Source organism: Vicia villosa, unplaced genomic scaffold (genome assembly GCF_029867415.1).
Source record: "Vicia villosa cultivar HV-30 ecotype Madison, WI unplaced genomic scaffold, Vvil1.0 ctg.000078F_1_1_1, whole genome shotgun sequence".
NCBI classification, from domain to species: domain Eukaryota; kingdom Viridiplantae; phylum Streptophyta; class Magnoliopsida; order Fabales; family Fabaceae; genus Vicia; species Vicia villosa.
In genome coordinates, this window is record NW_026705002.1 from 394,690 (window position 1) to 420,171 (window position 25,482).

At 27.2% G+C, this 25,482-nt stretch overlaps 1 long non-coding RNA gene across 1 annotated transcript; it reads left to right on the top strand.

The window, feature by feature from the left end:
• The first annotated feature begins 955 nt into the window (after positions 1 to 955).
• Positions 956 to 2,121, top strand: LOC131623788 (uncharacterized). Its single transcript, XR_009290307.1, has 3 exons — positions 956 to 1,074; positions 1,276 to 1,349; positions 1,864 to 2,121. It is a non-coding gene; the product is annotated as an uncharacterized LOC131623788 (long non-coding RNA).
• The last annotated feature ends 23,361 nt before the right edge of the window (positions 2,122 to 25,482 follow it).

The following is a 25,482-nucleotide window of genomic DNA, read 5'->3' on the forward strand; positions in this document are numbered from 1 at the left end:
TATATATATATATATAACCACTAATCAATGAACAAATTCGATTAATATCAACATCATCTCCATTTAATATAATCTATTGGTAAGCCATAATCATCCACTTCTTACACACGTTAGTGTTTAAACTCCAAAAATAAATCAACTAATAAGAAATATATCAAGAAGATTTTCAAACCGTGTGTGATAAGTAGTAATGCATAAAATTATGGTTTAAATTCTCAAACAGTGGCTATACTATCCACCTTTTTGGTTTAAATATTCTATAAAAAAACTAAAACAAAGAATGAGAAATTAAATTTTTATACAAAATTTGATAAAGAAAAATTTAAAAAGAACATTAAAATACACAAAAATTGGAAGCAACCAACATAGTACCATGTTTAAGTCTTCCTACACATTTGAATGATCTCCATCTTCGAATCTCGCATCCTTTATAGCACCTTTACCTGTATACTCAAAAGAAAAAAAGTTTTATATTAAGTTTTATGATGAATTAATTATAGTGTTTAGATATTTTGTACATGAATCATGTTAATCTTAATGAACATGCAAAAACCAATTTTGGAAAGAATCATCTATTTTAATATATAAAAATGAATTACCACCAAATTGCCTTAATTACCCTAATCACAAACAATTAAACATGGTTTTACATACCCCTGAGCGTCATTTTACATCTAATCATGATTACATTCAAACAGCCAATTTAATGCAAAATTTCTTTATTGGAATATGAAAAAAGCTGCACTACGTTCTATGCTCTCATTGCATTGGAACATTCATATTAAATAAACCCTACCCTTTCATTTTTTTCATTACAGATCTATATATTCGTAGAATACAAAGTTCCAACCTTGCATGACTAAACTCTTCCTCCTTCCTCTTCCATTACATCCATCAATTTTAGGTTTTTTTTCCAGTTGCTTCTGTCATTCCACCTCCATTGTTTTTGGATAATTTTTCCTTTACTTCTGTCATTCTAAAATCCATTTTAATGCCCATCCATCATGTTTGAATACGATTCAAATACGATTTACGGTATTTGGTTTTAAAGTCTTGCTGTTTGTTGATTTACGGGTTAGTGTTCAGTTCTTTCATCATGTTTGGTATTTTCTTTATTTTATGATTTTCTTCTGCAAGTTTTTTATGATTTGGTTTGAGATTTCACGTTTGAGTTCGAATCAGTTACGATAAACTATTTACCGTTTTGTTGATTTTTTATGGTTTCGTCTTAACTACGACTATGCTACAATTTGATTGTGGTTTGATTCGATGCAGATTTTGTTTAGGATTAAAGTTACAGCAAGCATACAACACTGTAATAAAACATAAAACGGGACTGTGCTCACAAGGTGTTTGATGAAAGTGCTCAGTAAATTATTTTTGTTCAAATGTTTTTTTATGTTTTTTTTTATTTTGTTTAATGATCAATTACTATAGGATTGTTTGATCTCTTACATTAAGGTTTTACCTCTTATATTATAGATTGATTTGGTTTGATTTTGGTTTAGTTTTTTTTCCAATTTTTTGCCTTTCATATTAAGGTTTTACCTCTCAAATTACTTCTTTATTTTGTATTGTTTGCAGTGTGATTGTTGAAGCACTAAAGGTGGATAATATGCACAAGAACCTGAGAAAATTACCCAAATTTTATTAATTCTTATATATTTTATGTTTTCACTATTTTAGATTGGTTTAATTTCCATATTTTGTTGCTATGATGAAAACTCAATTTTTTGTTACTGTGATTGTTTATGTTTCAAATTTCTCAGATTATGTTTCAAGGATAAAGGTTTGTATTGTATTTAGTTTCCACAAGACTGACATATGTTTCTATTATTAATTTCTATTGACTTCTCCTTTCAGGATGATATGAGAACTTATGACATGGAATGTATAACTATGAGCAAAAAAGACCTTCAAAGTTTTGTTTCAAACAAAGTTACAGAATGCTATCAAGTTAAAAAAGTTTCATCAAGAGTTCAAGAAATTTGTGGTAGAGTTTGATTTGAAAGTTAGAATGCAGCTACTGAAAGAGCACTTAGCCAGTACCATAAGTCACATTCATAGTGCCTACAAAAACTCATGTTTTCATGTTTTCATTTTCATTCTATGCTATGTAAAGATGCCTCTAATTACAAGGATAGTAGTTTTTACTATTAGACCAATTTATACCAGTTTTGTAGCAGGAATAAAGAACTCCAACATTTATATGATTTTTATTGACTGAGAAATGAGAAATAGTGCATTATTTTTTAAACATAGGTTTGGAAATATTAATTTTATTCTGTTACGCGCATTTGAATACATCATTTATTTTAAATACATCATTTGAATACGCGCATTTGAATACATCATTTACGATTGGAAATATTAACAAAATATTAGACTATTAAGACTATTAAGCTTCAATTCTAATATATAATTCTAATATATAGAAAACTCTTTTAAAATTTATCTCTTTCTAATTAGATGTTAAATTTATCTTTTTAAATGGCTTACAAGCAATTTATCTCTTTCTAGCAATTTTCTATCAGTATCGTTAATTACATATTGTTAAACATGCTATATAAAATCAATAGAATTGATTGGAATCAAATTTAATTGAATATAATTAATTGTTACAATTATGATATTATTAATCATAATTAGGTTTGGTTACTTTTAAACAAAATAAAATAAATAAAAATGTATATGAATAAAATGAGAAACATAGTTGATTTTAAAATTTATTTCACATAAGTGTGATTGAATGTCAATTTAATCATTTTATTTCTGACTAATAAATATATTTAATCACTTAAAGGTAACTCTATCCAACTTTTTTTTAATAAATATATTCTGACTAATAAATATATTTGTCCTATTTAATTAATTATTAAATAGTATATTTTTTGGTTGTTTATTCCAAACGTACTGATGGGCCTTTCTATATTCCAAAACTTTAAAAACCAAAATTTATTATAACGATATACTGTTACAGGATGTAATTATTGATGTAAATATTTTTTTCCAATAATAAATAAAATTAATTAGGGTATTAGATTTTTAATAAAAAATTTTTAAAAATTTAATTATTATCATTTATTATAAATCAATTAAATTTGGTTATTGTAAATCAATTATTATCATTATTATCTTTTAATTTAATGTGAATTTTTTCTAAAACTATATGCATTTTATTATTGTCATGATATGTTATTGTATTTGTTATATTATTATTCATGTGATTTATGCCAATGGGATGAAGACATTTTACTTTATTCCATTTTTAATAATTACACTTAACACTAATGTCATGTTATATAATGTTCATATATTTTTTAACAACAAAATAAAATTAAAAATAGAATAAGATTTCTCTGTAAATGAATTTCACGAGAGAATTTGATGTTAAACATAATATCAATTATAATTTATTATTTATAATAAAATAGTATACATTTATTTATTATATTATTCATTGATTTGGTTTTATATATTATAGTTTACAAACAGTATACATTTATTTATTATATTATTCATTGATTTGGTTTTATATATTTTAGTTTACAAAGAGTACTATGCTTTGTATCATGATTAATACTTTGTATCATGATTGAGATTGACATGATTAGTATTTTGTATCATGATTGAGATTGAGATTTACTTTGCACGCATGCTGTCTTTTTAACTTTTTAAAACTTGCTTATTCCAATAAATTGTTTATTCCAATTAACTTTTCAAAACTGTCACACTTACCTATGCCAATACATTGATATTTGAAATTGTAATGTTCAATATTTTATCTCAAATATTAATTTTATATAAAAAATAATTGCGATGAAAATAAATAAATAATAGAAAAAAAGGAGATTTATGTATTATTTATTTTTATTATGATAAAATAATATACTGCCAAAAATACTTAATTACCTTAACCAAAATTAATTTAAAAGATTATTTTGTGCCTCTATGATTATTTTCATTATTATTATTGTATTAATATCTGCCATTATTATTTTTTTCCACTTTAACAATAATATCTTATTATTATGTTAAGTGTATATTTTAAAACAAAAGTCATATTTCCGTTTCTTTATTCTAAAATAAATCCTAATTAATTATTACCGTTAATACAATGTATCTCTATTATCTAGGTTGACTCAAATCAATTTTCTAAACTTTAGGTGTTCTCCCATAAAAACTCCTTTTAGTCTACAACTTTTCAAATCTGTAAAATTATAAGATTTCAAAACATTAAAATTATAACATAATTAATTAATTTAAAAATAGGCTTAAATTATTTATTTCAATCTACTAAAACATTATTAGATACACGATTACATGATTGAATAGTTAGAAATGATTAAGTTACATTACATGACCAATATGTGTTATTTATATGTAATTAAATATTTTATTTGATAATATATTTTATAAATAAACACACATTTAACAAATATTGTATGATCTAATTGATAAAATAAAAATAAATAATTACATGTGTATTATATAAGTAGGATATTCTTAATAATATTAAAAATAATTAGACATGTTATTAGAAATAAATGTTTTATAAATAGAATTACACGATTTACTTAACATAATTTCATAATTATGCTTTTGAATTTTTTATTGCAACTTATTTTTCATTATTATAACCGCTGAATTTATTTACATTTTATCTCCCAATGTGTGATCCGTACAAACATACACATTCATATTAAATTAATATTTAATATGACAATCATAATTTTAACCATTTTCTCTTTTTAATTTTTTTTAACCTTTTATATACATTTATTAAACTTTATCATATTTTCTCTTAATTACAATTTTATTTCCTATTTAGTATCTATTTTATTGTAAATTGATCTTAATATATAATTTCAACCTTTAAAAATGGAAAGCTTGGTCTAAAAATAGTAATTTATCTTCTAAATTTTAATTTGAAAATAAAATATTACTTTGAAAAATAATTATAAAAATTAGGAAAAAAGGTAACTATTTTAATTAATTATAAATTATTTTTTATTTTCAAAAATAACATAAAATTTACTTCTATATTTATTCCAATTAATTTTTTTAGATTGCAGCTACGAAAGGAGTTAAAAAATTGGCTTTTACATTTTATTTTTAAAAGGATTGAGTTCTTTGGTGGGATGAGTGGCTCTTTTATTTTCAAAAAAAATTAATGTTCCAGCTTTATAAATAGATGGTCTTTTCCAATATCGTGCACCATTTCATTGTAATTTGTAATTGTTCTCTTTATTTGTTTCAAAAATGAATTAATTTGACTTGGGAAATAAAAATAGTGTCAGATTCAAACCTCTACGATCATGATAACATATTATAATAATAAGAATCGTGTTTTACAAGATTCAAACCTCTATAATCATGATAACATATTATAATAATAAAATAATTTGGAAATCCTCAATATTTATTACATGTGAGTAAACATTGAGGAAAAGAAATTATTTTTTTTTCTCATTTTAATTGTTAACCTATTTAAATGATATTAAATTTTAAGTTTCAGTATAATGACATTTGTATCAATATTTTAATTTGTACAAAAAAATATTAATATTTTTAATTTATGAGAAATTTGTAATAGTACATTTGTAAAATTTATATTATAAACTCTTTATTATAATAATAGTTATAATTGATCAAAAGTCCAACCAATACTGGAGAAATGAGAGAAAATGAGTGAATAATTGATCAAAATACCAATCAACACGGGAGAAAGGAAAATATAGAAGCAAATTCAAAAAAAATATATCAAATTTTAATTTATAGTAAAATATTATCAATTTTAATTTGTTACTAAACCAATATGTTTTTTGTGTATTATTTTTATTTTATAATTTTTGTTAATAGAAATTGTAAAATTAAAATTATAAGCAATTATAAAAATTATAGTATGTCCGACGGGCCAAACCTGTTTTTCTAATATATATATATATATGGTTTAATAGCAATTACCAAATTATATCAAATATATTCGTTTAAATTTTAATAACGGAATTAATTGAAAAAAATAGATTAATTGGAAATGTGGTTATTAAATTTTAATATATATGAAAAGTCATTAAATAATTAATAATTAGTATTTATAATAAATTAATTAAAAATAAATATTTGAAAACGTGATCGTACGTTAAATGATTTTTTAATGTAACAAGAAGTTATCAAAATTAATTGAATACTAATTATTATTATGATTTACTTATTAATATTATTATGATTAATATTGCTTATTCTTTAAGTATTTAGCATCATGGAGATTAGCTGAGCAATTTGGTACATGTTACCAAATCAAATAAATATAATCACATATATTATATTTATTTATTATTTATAACATTGTCCAATCCGTGCGAACGCACAGGTAGATGACCAAGGTAGATTCATAACGATATTGTATGATGTGCGAACGCAGATAGATGACTATTTAATTATTTCATTTATTTTTTCTACTAAAGTATATATTTTTTAATAAGATTAAATTAATATTTATATGACAATTATAATTTAAAATATTTTTTATTTTTAATTTGTGTATGTTTTATATATATTTATTAACTATTATTATATATTTATTTATTATTTATTTCGACTTTACGTGACCCGTGCGAACGCACGGGTCCATTACTAGTATTACCTAAAAAAACTGTGTTTGGCTTCATAAGCATATAATAATTTGCAATCAGAAGCAAGAGATGATTACCCGTGAAGAGAGAGAGGTTTGTGGATTGAAGAAGTGAAAGATACTAGTTACTATGGGAAGCTATATTGCTCAAAAACCAAAAGAGAGTGTGGGGTTTTATTGTTGAATGGTTTTGAAGTGAGAGCCGTGGATTATCAAGTTAGAGATTTCTATGTGTGATTTGTTATTCTGCGTGCGAATATGGCGTTTTCAAGATATTGATTTTGACAGAGTTTTATGTTCAAAGAGGTGACGTGACGTTTACACTCTCGGCACTCTAGCTAGATTTTACTTATTTATCTCCAATCCGTGGGAATTTTTCACATAGAAAATTTACTTTATTTTTTCTTGTTAGTTTTTCTTCTAGGTAAATGTTGTTATTCTTTTATTATTTAAAATTAATTCAAATATAATTTTTTATAAACAAAATTTAATTTAAACATTTCTTTTTTCTACAATACTTTGAAATGATATTATTTCAAAAATATTTAAAATTAAAACTATTTTACAAAAATTCTTATAAAAATTGTATAAACTTTTTTTGTAAAAATATATATTTTTATCATGTAAAAACTCTAATAATGAATATCAAAATGTTAAATATCACTACTACTCTTTTAATTTATTAATAATAAAAAAATTAGAAAAAATTCATGTTATTTTTGAAATATTTTTTTTATCAATATTACTTTTAAAATATAAAACTAAAATTACGGTTTTTTTCAAATTAATAACAAATTTTCTTAGATTCAAGGTTTTGGTGACTTGATGACGCGCGCTATAACTTGATTTGTATATAGTATGAGAATTTGACATCAAAGACTTAATGTATTACACAATGAAGATATTATTTTTATAATTTTACAAAATGTTTTCGTATATTCTTATTTTTATCTTATGTTTGTTTTTACTTAGACAATCATACCAAGTTCTAGAAGGTTGTTTCTGACCATATAGTGCCGCTTTAAGTTTAAAAACATGGTCTAAAAAATAGGATTAATAAATTCAAGAGACTGGTCAAGAAACACCCCCTCTTGGATATATCCATTTAGAAAAACATTTTTTACATTCATTTGAAATATTTTGAAATCCATGATGCATGAGAAATCTAATAGTATTCTTATGGTTTCTACTCTCTCCACATGTGCATAGGTTTCATCGAAATTTATTCCTTCCAGTTGACTGTATCCTTTCACAACTAGTCTATTTTTGTTTCTTAATACATTTCCTTCTTCGTCTAACTTTTTGCGAAAGACCCATCGAGTTCCTATGACATGTTTAGCTGACTCTTTGGGAAGAAGTTCTCAAACTTTGTTTCGTTCAAATTGATTTTACTCTTCTTGCATAGAAAGAGACTAGTATTTGTCGACAATGGCTTCGTCGAATTCATTTGACTCAATTTGTGAAACATTACCCACAAAATTACGTACCTTGTGAAGTGACCGTCTTGTAGTGACTCCCTTGGATATGTCCCCTATAAAATTCTGTATTAGAGGATCTTTTATCAATCTCCATTCTTTTTTAGGATCTTGAATTTCTATTGGAGTGACTTGATTTTTCTCTAGAATTGAGTTTGATCACCTGCTTGGATCCTTTTGAGTTGGTTCTTGATCATCTTATAGGTTTGTCTTTTCAAGGATACCTGTACAATCAACAACATGTGCTTTTATAATTTTTGGGTCAGTTTCATCAAAAGTAACATGTATTGATTCTTCGGTTTTTTTGTTTTTTGTGTTATAAATTTTGAAAGCTTTTGTTGAAGTGGAATATCCTATAAATATTCCTTCATTAACTCATGGTTCGATTTTCCTAAATTATCGTTCCAATTATTATGGATAAAGCATTTGCATCAAAAAACATGGAGATGAGAGATATTCTACTTTCTTCCCTTGTATAACTCATAGGGTGTCAGTTTTAGAATGGGTTGTATCAAAACATGATTCAGTACGTAGCAAGCGGTCGTCCTCACTAGCTCTACTAGAGATTTATTTTTCCACTATACTACCCTATTTTTTCAGGGAGTTCTTCGAGTTAAAAAAGTTTTCCGAATACCATTCTCGCTATAGAAAATTTCAAAATCCTCATTTTAGAATTCTCCTCCATGATCGCTTATTATAGATGCAATGCTCATTCCTTTTTTTTTGTTTTGAATAACTTTGACTAGTTTTCGAAAGGCAGCAAACGCGTCTCTTTTTTAATATAAGAATTTTGTCCAAGTATAACCAGAGCATAAATGTTTCAGCTTAAACTTGCGTTTCTGGATGGGCTAAAAAGATCAATATGAAGCAGTTGATAGAGCTGATCATTGGTAACAATATTTTTAGAATTAAACGAAGCCCTTTTTTGTTTTCCTTTTCAGCAAGCATCACATAATTTGTTCTTTCCGAAACACATGTTTGGCAGTCCATCTACAGGTTCTTTTCGAACCAATTTATTTATGTGGTCCATGCGACATATGCTTTATTCTTCTTTTGATTTCTTTTTGGTTTCTACTTTGCCATTTTTAGTAGATAGCAGTTTAGTTTGATATGTCCTTTCTATCCACAGTTATAACATGTTGGAATGAATGATTTTTCTCCATCTTTTTTCTGCCTCTTCTGCTTCTTTTTTCTCTTCTGCAAAAATCTTTTGAAGTTTTTTACTACTATAGTAACGCCGTCATCTAAGATGGATTCTCTTATCTTGAGAGCTAGAGATATAGTTTTTATTTGTTTTCTTTTTCATCTATGGTTAATCATTTGCACTGTGTTTCATGTCCATGCAATGTATCAAACAAGTGTGTGTCCATAGTTGCTAAATTCTTTGATTCATAAATCACAATGATTTTTGGTTGCCAGCTTGTTTAAGCATATATGAACTTTTATGACTAATTTTTCATCTTAGAATGTCCACTGCACTCTTGCCTCAGCTCGATAGATTTCTCGTTTCTTGAAATATTTGGAGGCCTAGGATTGCGTTGACTTTCTTTAACAAGGTTTGGGATGTCGGGGATATTCTAAGTTGTATAAAATCAACGGGGTGGGATTGGTTTTCGATTATTGGTAATAGAGGTTTAGATGCTGATATTGCCTTGTGATTTGCAAAATCGTCAGATCTAATGGAGATTTAATTGTGTGTTTTGGTGGGTGTTTGCTGGTTTTTCGATTCCAATTATTTTGTATTTGTTCCTTTTGTATTAGATTAGCACCCCATGTGCCACTTAATACAAAGTAGCTTATAAAAAGAACTAAAAAGAAAATTATTGTAAAAACAACTAAAATGAACTACTACAATAACAACTATAAAGCCATTTAACTTATCAAAAAAGAAATATTAAGATATGTAATAATTCACAAAATGTGACTTATCACAACCCCAAAAGTTGTTGTTGGGCGATGATGAAGAGTCCTTTTGTAATGATGAGGTTACTAGAACCCCCAGCGGAGATGATAGTGAGGAGCAAAGTGGTCCCAAGTGATCGGAGGATATTTTGCCAAATTTTAACATTCTGATTTTACATGAAGTTCTATTTCCTAGAATTTTCATCCATTTTCCTTCCTAATTTGCGTGTATATAAGATATATGACATTATCTAATTTGATTGTACTAGTTGTTGTGCTACTGTCGCTGTAATTAGTTAAAAAACATATTTTCTTTTCAAGTTTCTATTAGGAAAATGCTCCAATACACTGATATAATCAGTCTCATTTAGGTAAGTGATGACATAGAATCAAATCACTTCTACATGGGTACTGATGGCTAGTTTTACTTTTTTGTATTTAGTTATTTAGTAATTGAATGCTAATCCAATAAGAATCTCCTTTGGATTCAATGCTTAAGTAGCTTATTTTTTTCTAATATAGTACTAATGGAATATGTGGAAGAAAAATGGGTTTTTGAAGGTTCACGTTGAACTTGTAGTTTGGGTGAAGAGACTGCTAGCTAGGAGATACTTTAAGATCTCATTTTTGCATCAATGTATCTCCATGCCCATGTAATTTTTTACTAAGTTTCTCTCTATCACATGCACTAGGACACAAACATATGACCAAGCTTGATAAAATGTATTCCCTCCGTTTTAAAATAAATGACGTTTTTGAGAAAAAAAATTATTTTAAAATGAATGTCATTCTCACTACAATGTAAAAATAATTGCTATTTTTACAATTGTGTCCTTGAATTATTACTTTGTACACTATATATTTTCAATACATTAAACGACACTCATTTTAAAACGGAGGGTTAATAAACAACTTGTGAAATATTAGATTGTTTATGTTTAATGCTCATACTTTTTGTCATAAAATGTTTTGAAATATTTCTTAATCATGTTCTATATATTGATCAAGTTAATAAGGGTTTTCATGTTTTACACATAGATGCAATATTTTATGAATAATCATTATATATAAATAAGAGAGAGAAAATATGTTTTGAATATTACATGATTTGATTCCATATGATAAATGTTATGGGTGTCAGTAGTATTAGGGCGAATAAAAGAATATGAAATGATTTATGTAACAAAGTTTTTTTTTTTTAAAAGAAATATTATGGCGCTCTTAAACACCACAATGTGTATATTTTTTATAATTAAAATGTAAACTCTCCGATCTAAACCGACATTATTAGCAAAAAGATAATTGTCGTTTTCACCAATGTAAAATTATGGCGGTTTTTCTTAAACAGTCGCTTTTTTTCATGTAAAATTATGGCCACTATTTTCAAAATTATCAACCACAATTAACCAATGTTTTTTGTAGTGGTCAGTTGTTAGTGAGGGATATATTATCTTAGTGACGATTTAATTATGTCATAATTTGTGACGAATGACATGTTCCCTTATAATTATTTTGCGACATCAAAATTAGTTACTGATATTGAATCTTTCAAATCACGTCCCTAAAAACATTTGTGACGTAATTTCAATAAATTTGTGACGGATTTCAACCCTCTCTAAATTTCATTTTTATAGTAGTGGATAGTAAACACATTTTAGATACAATTCATATGCTGAAACAGTGTGAACTAATATCCAAACGAGAAATACTAGACAACTGAGATACACTACTAAAAAATGTAAAATTAGAGAAGGAAATTTATCAGGGAAGTAAATCCTTCACTAATTGCAATGGATTTAATGAGGAAAAACTTAATAGATGATAAATTATTAATGAATAAAAATTAACGAAGAAATTTATAAGGGAATCTTTCGTCACAAAAAATCCCTCAAAAAATTGATAAAAGTAAATTTAGTAAACTCTATACTAATATTTTTGTCACAAATTCCCTAATAAATGTGATGTATTTTTGCGAGGCAAATATTCCCATCCTAATATATTGTTTTATATAAAATATATTGAACTTAAAATTCGTTTTAATGACATTCTAACTTTTGATAAGATAAAGTTACATCTTAATATATATATATATATATATATATATATATATATATATATATATATATATATATATATATATATATATATATATATATATATATGAGGGCATATCTAGTGAGAATGAATAGGTTTTATATGAGAATGAATAAGAACCATTGGATTGAAAAATGAATGGTTGAGATTAAACTGTGATATTTAATAAATCACGTGTCATTGAGAAGAAAGAGAAATTATTCATCAAATTTTAAAAAATATCTTTTAATCTCAACCGTTAAATATAAATCCAATGGTTGTTATTGCATTATCACATTTTCATATAATTTACTCATTCTCATATGATATGTTCTCTCTCTCTCTCTCTCTCTCTCTCTCTCTCTCTCTCTCTCTCTCTCTCTCTATATATATATATATATATATATATATATATATATATATATATATATATATAAAGTTATGAATTACTTAAAAATACATTTATATTAAATTTTTTATTGTCCTTTAATTATAAATATTTAATTTCCTTTTCACTCACCAATTAGTTTTAGCTTCCCTTTAAATAAAATATCAATTTAAGTTTCCCTCTCACGAATAAAAAGTCCTTGTTCACTTTCCTTCTTTCCTATTTTCTAATTCACTGTCACCTTTCGTCAACAAAAAAAAATCCCACTTACTTTAGACCTTTCCAATTCTTTTCGTTTAGTTAAAAAAATCAAACACACAGTGTGAAAGTGGTGTTAACAAAAACAAAGCGTATTGATACAGGTTTGCCGGTTGTTTGACATTATAACTTCCTAGTTCTTGATCTTGTTCCTCCATACTGAGATTTAGGGTTTACATATACCCATCATTATAAACACTGTCTTTTCAATTGATTTTTCTTTCTAACGCATCTCACAACTCATCACCTAATTCTACATTGCGGTAAAATTTTATGTTCCTTGTTTCTAATTTCAAATTCAATATAATATATGATTATGAGTCATACGACGAATTCTTTGGTCATGAATTGATTTCATAAGATGCTTAATCATTCATAATTTCTTATAATTAGGTTTTAGAATAATGGTTCAAGATCTGGTCTTGGATACTGCAATCAGAGACTGGGTGATGGTCTCTTTATCTATTATTATAGTTCTTATTAACGTGCTCTGCCGTATTGTTACCAAGCTTATGCCGTTTACTCTAACTCTTGATGTCAAAAATTTTAGAGAAGGCTATTTTTATTGTGACCCTTTATTCTAAAGTTGATTGTTTCACTCTTTTTAATATGGCGCTTCATGACTGGAGAGGATGCGATTTGGAAAGGGCTGCTTCAAGCTAGGTATGGTGATTTGAGAGATAGGCTATGGAATTGTACAGACTGTTGTGCTAGTCCGAACGATTCGATGTGGTGGAGGGACATATTCGAGATTTGTAGAGATCCATTAGGAACTTTGAATAATCTCACGGTAAAGTTGGAAGATGGAAATGCGGTTCCATTTTGGAAAGCTTTGTGGCTGATGAGAGGTTCACTCGAGGAAATGTTTCAAGCTCTATTTCAGGTAATTGGTGTTAATATGGAAGTGTGGGAAGCATGGGGGTTTGGCGTCCAGCAGGGTGGCGGTGGAGGGTTAAAAATGGGTTTGAGGTCTTGGGGAGGGAGGCTTCGACGGAACTAGAAGAGCTGAACATGATGATGTTAGGTATTTCTCTAAAGGGGCCTTTCAATAGCTCTAAAGGTTTTACTGTGAAACCTATGTATGCTATCCTCAATCAGGTTTCAAATGAAACGGGCATGGAACCAAGGAGGAATTTAGGATTTAGAACCATTTGGGAAGATTTCGTTCCGTCGAAATTACAAATTTTTGGTTGGAGGCTTTTATTGGACAGGTTACCTACAAGGAAACAACTTTTTAGAAGAGGTGTCATTCTCCTTCAACAAGAGGCCAGGTGCGAATTTCGCCTATCAGAACAAGAAAATTTCAATCATTTTTTGTTGTTCTGTCCAGTGTTGAAAACTCTTTGGATGAAGTTGCAAGGCTGGTTACATTTTGAGTTGGAAGAGGATGTAGAAGACTGTCTCGGATTGCTGTTAACTTGGAAGGCAAGAACGGCGGGGAATCCAACAAGGGGCAGGTTAGGAGCCTTATGGCTAACGAATTTTTGGGCTATGCTATTTGGAAGCATATAAATGATATTCTATTCAATAATGCCGTTGTCGATACCGATGAAATTTTCTTTATGACGATATGGTATTCATGGTGGTGGCTTGCAATTGTTTCGAAGGACAAAATTAGGTGTAACTTGTTCGAATGGATTCAAAATCCGTTCCTTTGTAATTAACTTTTAGTTGGTGTCTGGTGCTGGGTTTGTTTCTTGTAAGGGTTGGTGTACCCCTAGTACTCCATTCTTCATCAAGTGTTGCTTTTTAAAAAAATAGATGATATGGTGATTTTAATACAGGCAAGTCATGCTTAGAGCTTGAAATTTACAAACGATGGAAAATTTTATCTCTTCCAAGGCTTTTCGTGCCTAGAAGCTTTATTTCTACAACAAGGTTTGTTTTATTACTGTATATTATAGTTTGTTATTCCTGGATCCTTTTGCAGAATATAATTGATGAACAAATATTATATTAGACATTTTTAGAACTACTATAAAACTCATCAGAATAAAGGTCAAAATAGTAGTGATTGAGTCTGCATCATAATAGTGATCGTTATTACCAATAACATCTTAGTTGAAGGTGTGATTATACTAATTCAAAATATTATGTGGTTTATGGTTATAGATTTACTTTTTTCAAATATGTAGCAACTCAATTTAAGAAGCTCTGAAAATGAAAACAGAAACAAAGCAGAAGCATAAATCATTATGTCTCCATCAATCGTTTCATTAATAGATACGGAAAGCGATATAACAACGTTTGATGATATGAGTTATTAATTTAAGATCCCCAAGAATCTAAAACTTATGAAAATCAACTAGCAAGAGATGTCTCAATTACACTCTCGATGTTTACTATATGTACTCTTGATTTCTCTTAGATTTTAATTTAAGTATCTTTTTGTAATTCAATATTTTTTGGATTTGATGGAAAATAAGTATTGAGAAATCAAGCTTATGTAGTCTTTAATTTAAGTTTCTTTTACCGTATGTACTCTTGATTTCTCTCAATATAATACTATTGATTATATTTGTTTTGCAGGATGTGAAGTTACAAAGACAAGTTTGTTATTTTGTTGTGCTCTAGTGAACCATAGCTCTTATTTATTTGTAGTAATATGTTGTTACCGTGAAATTTAGTAAACAACCGCTAGTCTTTAAAAAGGTTACTTACCGAATCTACAAGATGATCCTAGGACATATTTGTGTAGAGTATTTTGGACTTTATATGATTTTGTGTAAAAAGACAAAGATTTTGACGTAGGAGAAATCTTGAGAATAAAATAAAAGAAATATAGTAAAGGTGCAATAACTGTAATTAAATGCAGAAAAGTAATTTAAAGGTAAAATAATTGGAATTAAATAAAATGGTGTTTGCATACATAAACTTCCCTCAATCAACCTCATTTCTCAGTACACACATATACTTTGAGTATATTGAGTTTTATAGTAAAAATGAATTACAAAGGATGTGATGAAACTCAACTCCTTGCAGTATAAGAGGGAGAAAAATAAATTACATTGAAAACTTGAGAGAACGGTCAATAATTAGTGAATATTTAGCATTAACAGGAGCATAGTTGAACGGTCAATAATTAGTTGCAGACGAATTCCCAACACATTTAGTCTCTAATTTGCATTTCTTATTCTATGAATCATACACACATACTAACTTATGAACAATATCATTATTACCTTAGAGGATTTTAGAATGATTTTGGTTCACATAATCTTTCCTACTATAAAAAATATACTCTTAATTGAGCTCCCAAATTGTGTTTGAACAACATGATAAGCATTTATAGACACTTCACACCTATCTTTCATGAGAAATTTTTGTATAATAAGCTTTCAATAATCACAAGGTTTATTGGCCATCGAGTTTTGGTTTCAATCATCGACAAAGACACTTCACACCATTGACATAATAATTATTATAAATATATAAATATATAAATAAAAAATTATAACTCATTTTGTAAGTGAAATTATTTTAGTCTTTTTAATTAAAATTATTTTAAATTTTAAAATATGAATCAGAATAGAAATATATAATAATTATTATTCATAACTCATAAATTATATCAAAATATATAATTATTATTATTCATTACTCGTAAATTATATCAAATTTATGATATATGAATTAATTAATATCCTAAAATTAATTTTTGGCATTATTAAATTTTTTTTGTTTTTTCGGATATGCATCTTCGAATTAATCAAAATCCTAATTTTTGGGAGTTTTTCGGAAATGCACTTCCGAAGTCTGGAAAAATTTAAAAAAAAAATATTTCGGAAATGCATTTCCGAAGCAGGGGTAAAGTGGGGTTTTCGCTGGGGGTGACCCCCATAGGGAGGTGGGTAAAGAAAAAACCTAAATTTATTTTCACCAACAAGATCAACCTCACATCCGTTAATGGTGACGGGTACTATTTGTCAATCTCCTTATGCTAATGCTAGCTAGCTTATGTGGAGAAGTAGATCGACATCACTCAGAATGACAAGATCCTTATTTCAATATATGTACCTATTCATATGTCACCATTGTAATAATATGATACCTCCAATGTAAAGTTGTAATATGAAATAAAATGAAGCACAAAGAAAATATCTTTAGACTTATGTGAAAATAATGTTCGACATGAAGCTGTTCGGAACTAGCCATTGGACGAGCAGAAGGGCGTTCATGTTCGACATGAAGATACTATGGGCGATATCCATGGATTCGAATGTTCAAGCAATGATGTAAGAGTTGGCTTGATCAATGAGGCCGTGGTGAGTGGTCCTTAGTCTTGGAAGGAGGAGCGAGCTCGACAGCCGGCAGAAGAGTTGGCGACCTTCCTACCCTTGAGCGATTAGGTCAGGGTCATTGGGTGATCAAAGAGTAGACATGGATTTGACCGTTCATAGTCATTGGTCCAATCCAAAACGAATATTATGTATATAAATATAAATATTTATCCATATCTCCTTTTGTGAATATTAAATTTATAAAGATATATATTTAATCAAATATCCATACATGTAATGCATATTTATATATTTTTAGAATCTTTTATATACATAGTACAAGTATAAATATAGATAATTATCCATGTAATGATGATATATATATATATATATATATATATATATATATATATATATATATATATATATATATATATATATATATATATATATATATATATATATATATATTAAATGTATAAAATATATTATGTACATTTATATAGAATATATTCAATATATTTATATAAATATAAATATATATTTAATCAAATATCCATACATGTAATGTATATTTATATATTTTTAGAATCTTTATATACATAGTACAAGTATAAATATATATAATTATCCATGTAATGATTATATATATATATATATATATATATATATATATATATATATATATATATATATATATATATATATATATATATATATATATATATATATATATAATATTGTGTATATAAATATTGATATTTAACCATATTTTCTTTTATGTTATTTTTATTTATATAGATAATTTTATATATATGAACATATAGTTATATTTATCCATATATTATATATAGGATATATTTTATATATTATATATTATATATATATATATATATATATATAGAATATACTATTTATATATATAAATATATATATATATATATATATATATATATATATATATATATATATATATATATATATATATATATATATAGAATATACTATTTATATATATAAATATATATATATATAAATATATATATATATATATATATATATATATATATATAGAATATACTATTTATATATATAAATATATATATATATATATATATATATATATATATATATATATATATATATATATTATATTCTATAAATTAATTGAATATATTATATATAATTTTATATAGAATATATCTTGGTATTTATAAAATATATTTAAGATATTTGTATATATTATAATACCTGCCTAAATTTTTCTATATATCTAAGAAATTTTATTTATAATGTATAAAACTACCCTACTAAATTTTCATATAAATAAAGGAAAGCTTATCATTTGTACACCAATCAATAAAATTGAATACACAGTGGATTACAAAAAAAAAAAAATGAATTTCATACTCCAAGGTTGGCAATTGTTGACATGCATCAATTATTGTGTTGTTAGTGATCACATTTGGCTTGATACCTTTGTCTCTCATTGGAGTAAGAAACAAAATAGAAGACACTACTAAACCAATTTTGAGTAGTGTATCTGTGATTGTACATTTGTTTGTCAAACGAGTAATCATAGATGCACTATTAAAAAATTGTTCAGTAGCATCTTTTATTATGTTTCTTATTGAAATGGTAGTTAAAGGATTCGAGTCAAATGAAGTCACTTTTTGCACTATTTTAGCTCTATAATTGATGTATGTCAACAATCACTAACTTTGGAATACAAAATTCCAAACCATTGAATATCAAATTCAAAAATTGTCAACTACGCTGAATGCTGAATGATGGTTCTATTTCAGATAAATTGTGTAACAACCTTAATTTTTAAATATTCATGTTCGATATAATATTCTAGGTCTTTCTCAATGTGCCAAGACCATCACATAATTATCCAGCTCCTAGCTAGTAAATCGATCGAAGCTTTGTAGCACCAATTGATTGAATGTATGTTTGATGTCTTGCATCTCCCGGTGTTCAACACCATTACATTTATTTTTTTTAACTTATTTTTCAAATGATTTATTAATGTTAGCATATTGCATTTGATGTCCAAGTTCGTGTCTGTTTTCTTGGAATACATTTCTCTTGTTACTTTCAAGTATTTTTCTTTTATAGAAGAAACGGAAAAAATGTATTGAATGATATTAGTTTGCTCCATTGATCGAGATTCTTATTTCCATTGCACTACATTGAAATAAAGAAGCACAAGAAAGCTAAGAATGTGTTTCTTTCAAAAATTTTAATGTTACAAGTGGACAGTGGTGTTAAAATCGAAACTTAATTTATAAAATTGTTAGAATCTACTACGAATAATATAGCAAAATATGGGGTTTATAATGATGCGGCATACCAACTTTACAAAATATCCTATAAGAATCATCACTCTTCCACTAATTGGTGCTAACAAAAATTTATTTTTAAATAATAATTTTTTTGTTCCCACTTGTATAAATATAAAAACTTCGTCAAAATGTGTATGTGTGATTTTTTTACAAGAAAAATTCTTGTACACAAGGGAGCAGATATTTTTAAAGTTTTACAAAACATGTTGGTAAATTTTATTTATATAATATATTTTTATTTCTCTTAAATATGTGTCTATTAAAGATAACACATTAAATATTTAATTTTTTATTTTAAAAATTTAAGAAATTAAAAGAAAAAATTATTAGTACAAGAGATACTTGACACTATAAAGAAAAAGATGAATGGGGGAGAAGAGAAGTGAAGTGAATAAAAATTAAATTAAAAAAATATATCAAATTTATAATCCAATAGAAAAAGAGAAGAGAAATAGAAGTATAACGGGACCAAACTAAACCTACTAAGAAGAAAGCTTACATTTAGGAACACCTGGCTTAGTGGGTTTAGTTTGGTCCCGTAATGCTCCTATTTCTCTTCTCTTTTTCTATTGGATTGTGAATTTGATTCTTTTAAAAGGAGAAGTCATTAGTAAAGCTTTGTCGGATAGACGAGAAGAGTCAAGAGTCACTTTGAAAGGTTTTTAAAGAAGAAGACGTTAGTAGAGATATATTGGAAGGACAAGTCTTTAAAACTTTGAGTGATTTTGATAGAGGGTGGATCGAAAGACCGTTTATGGAGGAGGAGGTGAAGCTAGCGATATGGTTGTGTGATGGTAATAAAAGTGTCGGCCCGGATGGTTACTTGCTTGAATTATTTCAAAAAAATTGGGAAGTAATCAAGGAGGATGTTGTGATATTTGTCTCGGATTTCTATGATTGGTATAGGCTTACGAAGCTTGTACTTCTTCTTTCATCACTCTCGTCCCAAAAATTAAAAATCCGCAAGCCTTAAACCATTATAGGCCTATTTGCCTTGTGCGAAGTTTTTACAAGATCCTAGCTAAACGCTTAGCTTTTAGGTTAAGATGTGTCATAAGAAAGTTGGTGTTGAAGAATCAAACGACTTTTGTCTCGGGTAGAAGTATTGCAGACGGTGTGCTTGTAGTTAATGAAGTGCTGGAGTTTGCAAAAAGAGCCAAAAGAAGTTGTGTCCTTTTGAAAGTGGACTTTGAAAAAGCCTATAATAATGTTAGTTGGAACTTTTTGAAGTTTGTTTTAACCAAGATGGGATACAGTTTTAGATGGTTGAGAAAGATGGAAGGGTGTATTTTCACTAGTAATATGTCTTTTATTGTTAACGGAAGTACTTCGAAGGATTTTAAGGTGGAGAAAGGTCTTCGTCAAGGTGATCCTATCTCTCCGTTTTTGTTCGTACTGGCGAAGGAGGTTCTCACGGGTCTTATAAAAAAGGCCATCGAGATTGGCTATTTTAAGGGGTTCAAGATCAATGAAGATGTGGAAGTGAACGTGCTCCACTTTGCGGATGACACAATTATAATAGAGGAGGGAGATACCGCAAATCTTTGGAGTGTGAAATTCATTCTACGGGGTTTCGAAATGATGTCCAGATTAAAATTAATTTCCATAAAAGAAATCTTTACGGAGTTAATGTCAGACGTTGGTTTTTATAAGCGGCATATTCTTTTCTCTCTTACAAAGTTGATAGTCTCCCCTTCTAATTTCTTGGAGTTAAGGTGGGTTCTGTTGCACCCCAAAATTTGCCCACCCAATTTTTACATCCATCTGGGTTATGTTTCTCATCTCATTTGCATTCTATTAGGTCCTCAACATATCATGCATTCATTTGAGTCATCTTGGGTTCAAGGGATTAGTGTAAAATATTAATTAAAGGTTCCTCATGATCAAAAGGGTTTGCTTTATTCAAGTCAAGTTTCCGCTCATAACTATGAGTTCTCAAAGTACAAGTTTTGTTGACTTAAGGTATTGAATTGCTCAAAGTCCCTGGTGCAAAAGCAAATCAAGCATCAATTCTATATCATTCCATCACCGTTCGCAAGAAAAGAAATTCAAATTTTATTACATTTTTAAGACACATTCATCATTCAAACAACATTTGCTATTCCATATCCAAGTTTCACCATTCAAATATTTCTATTACCATTCAACATACACTATAATTTAAGACTACAGAATCCAAGAGTCATCGACGATCTTCAAGACAAATTCATTTCTAAAAGCCCATTCAACATTTACTTCAGGTTTCTATCTATTACAATATAGATTCAAAAATCCATTACATTATGCTTCAAAGTTTATAAATAATAGCCTATTGTTTCCAATGTCATGCTTCATCCTAAGTGACAAATTGCCGATCTTCAAACTTCCATAGACCGTCTTCCACCCATCCTCAACAATGTATCGGCTGCAAGCTAATTGATGCACGTTTCCAAACCTGTCCGTGCCAATAACATTCAGCCCTGCAGCAAACTGAAAACCATATCATAATAGCTCGAGACGGAATCGGAAAAAGAGAAAACAAAAGAAAACAGAGCTGCTGCCATATACATCTTTCAGCATAGTTACAACCAGTTCACAAATAACCATCGAATCATACACAATTCATAAAACCAACACAAAAACAACCCTGTATTTAACTAATCTCAAAAGAAATTACTAGCATGACAGATCTACTGACAAGCCCTCTAACAGTTTCTAACCTCAACTATCATTTCCTAACAGTTCTGTTATTAACCTATAACTGTTTCTAACCACCTGCCAGCTCATCAAACAGTTTATAACTAACTCATAACCTCCAACAGAATTCAGTTACTACCCTAACAACCTCCAAAAAAACAGTTACACAGTGACTAACAGATAACAAAATGAGAAGGGGAAGAACTAACCTTCAATCACTATAAATCAGAACCTGGATTTCATTCTTCAGGTTTTGGAGCCATTCCTCACATAATCATTAATCTCCATCTTCACCATTTTCCTTCTCTTGAATCATCATCCTCATTCATTCATCACCATCCTCACTTCACATTCAGAACCTTTCACTCTTCCTTCATAATCTTCTTCACTCCACCTTCATCTTCACTTCACTCATCTCTTCACCTTTACAACCCTTCAATCCCTTGATTCACGCCATCACTTCTCTTCCATCTTCATCCTCTTACCTCTTCCTTCAATACTCACCTTCACCTTCATCAATCACAACACAAAAAGGAATCAGAATAAAAAGAAACAAAAGAGGGAAAGAGGACGAATCGGAGAAGAGAAAACCTTCAATACCTTCATCTTCATCGCATAAGAGCAAAACTCAGATCTTCAATCTTCAACGAAGCTCCATCGTTCTTCCTCAACTTCATCTTCATCTGCGAATCACCAAAGAACCTCGTCGCTCAATCTTCATCTTATCATCTTCAAAATTCGCCGACGTTTCTGCAAGCAACAAGATCTTCACATCAATTTCGATAACAACACCAATAAACAAACACGAAGAAACGGAGGGAGATTGAGAGTATGAGACGGAGAGAAATCGAGAGATCGGTAGTGATATAGAGAGAGGATCTGAGGCCGCAACGCGTGACGGAGAAAGAGAGATCCATCGCGCTGTTTCGTTGTAGTTCTCGTGAGGAAGAAGAAGTTCAATAGCCTCACAAGTAACCCTAATTCTTCCCCTTTCTATATAACTAGTAAAGGACCCGTGCGCCCGCACGGGTCACGTAAAGTCGATATAAGCAATAAATAAATATATAACGATGGTTAATAAATATATATATATATATATATATATAAAAGATACACAAATTAAAAATAAAAAACAATTGAAATTATAATTGTCAAATGAATATTAATTTAATCTAGTTAGAAATATATAGTTTAGTAGAAAAAATAAATAAAATAATTAAGTAGTCATCTACCCGTGCGTTCGCACACATTATACAATATAGCTATAATCTATCGTGAGTAGTCATCTACCCGTGCGTTCGCACGTATTGCACAATATTATAAATAATAAATAAATATAATATATGTGATTATATTTATTTGATTCGGTAACAGGTACCAAACTTTTTTGTCCAAATTTTGTTTATTGTCACTCATACCCCTATATTATTATAAGCATTTGAAATCTTTTTACTTATTTTAAATAAAAATTTCAATATATTTAATAGATTTATTTTTCCAAAAATATCAGTTATAGGTTAATATGTACATATAAAAAATAAAGGAAATAATTAAGCATTTATCTATCACAGTTGTAAATAAATATAATATAATGATGATTAAAAATGTAAATAAAATATATACACATTAGGTAGATTTGTCCCGTCGAAAAATGTATATTTGAGTAGAAAAATAAAGAAAATAATTAAGAAATCATTTACCCGTGCGTTCAGTTCATACACAATGTTATTATAAGAGATGTGTAGGTTTCCCAAGAAGTTGTGGAGGCAGGTCATAATGAATTTGGTTTTATCAATACGTTAATGAATTGTCTGCAATAAATAAAATTATTAAAATAGGCTTTTTAGTAAAAGGTATAATAGGTTTTTTTAGTAAAACTTATAATAGGTAATCATGGTACTACCTCTTAATGATTACTTTGAAAATAAATATACTATCTTAAAATTTAAGAAATTTTATATTATAGGCTTGTTTATATATTTTACCTATAATATATTAGTTGACATAATATATTTTTATTTGTAATTGAATTTGGGAAAAAAATAAAATTTACGTAATTGAAATGAATATTATAATTAAAAAAATTATTTAATATTATATTAAATAATTATTTCTCTTAATTTTTTTACAAATAAGATAGTTATTTTATAGTAAAGAGTAAGTTTTTAAAGAATAATATATTCAATACCAACTCTTTCCCGTTTTATAAAAAAAATTATATAAACAGTTGGCTTTTTCCCGTTTATAAAAATACTTATAATTTATTACCGTTTATATTTAAACAATACACATATTAATTGGATGAATATCTATAATAAATTTAAACATGTAGTATGTTAAATAAAATACAGCAATAAAATATATATACATATATATTGTATAAAATTATAAGTTTAACGTGTATGAATTTGGTCATTAAAAACAATGCATATAAGAATAATAATAATTGTTAAATAAATAAAAAGACCTTTTAATTATTGAAAAAAATAATTAAAAAATGAAATATTTTTCATAATAAAGAAATTATTATTATATAACAAATTATACATTGTGGGATATGAGCAATAATAGATTACAAAGTTATTTTATAACACCTATGTATTTTCTATAGATTACAAAGTTATCATATATGAATTTGGTAATTCAAAACAATGCATATATCAATAATATATATATATATATATATATATATATATATATATATATATATATATATATATATATATATATATATATATATATATATATATATATATATATATATATATATATATATATATATATATATATATGGTTTTGTTATGATAAATTATTAACAAATATAATATATTTTAAATCATACGATGTCGCACGGGTCTGGTCGGGATTTCACATTACATGTATCTAGTTTTGACTTGTAAAGTTCCTTTATATATATCAAAAAATTTATGCAATAGCTGATATTTCATTGATACGTTCACTTCTACCCGTTAATTCAGATGAGTTAATTCTAAAAATTTATTAAACCTATTTTAGATATTATTCCATTTTCTCAAGTTCTTTTATATATATCAAACATTTATTCAATAACTGATATCTCATATATACATTCACACCTACCCGTTAATTCAGATAAGTTAAAAACTCAATTGAATCCGAATGAGTTAACTCTAAAAATTTATTAAACATATTTTAAATATTATTCCAGATTTCCAAACATAAAATATATGACAGCTCTCGTCAAACTTACGAATTTTACAAATCTAAAATGTAATTATTGTAGTTATCATTTAATTGCCTTTAAGATATATGATAATAAAAAATTGAATTGAAAGCTCGAAAAATTGGATTCTCCGTATTTGCATTAAAGAAATTGTATCAACAATAGACTATTTTTGTTTATAAAAATATTTGTAACTTATTCCCGTTTATTACATCAATTGTATCAATAGTTGACTATTCCCGTTTATGCAAATATTTGTAATTTATTCCGATTTATAAAATCAATTATATCAACATTATTTTAATT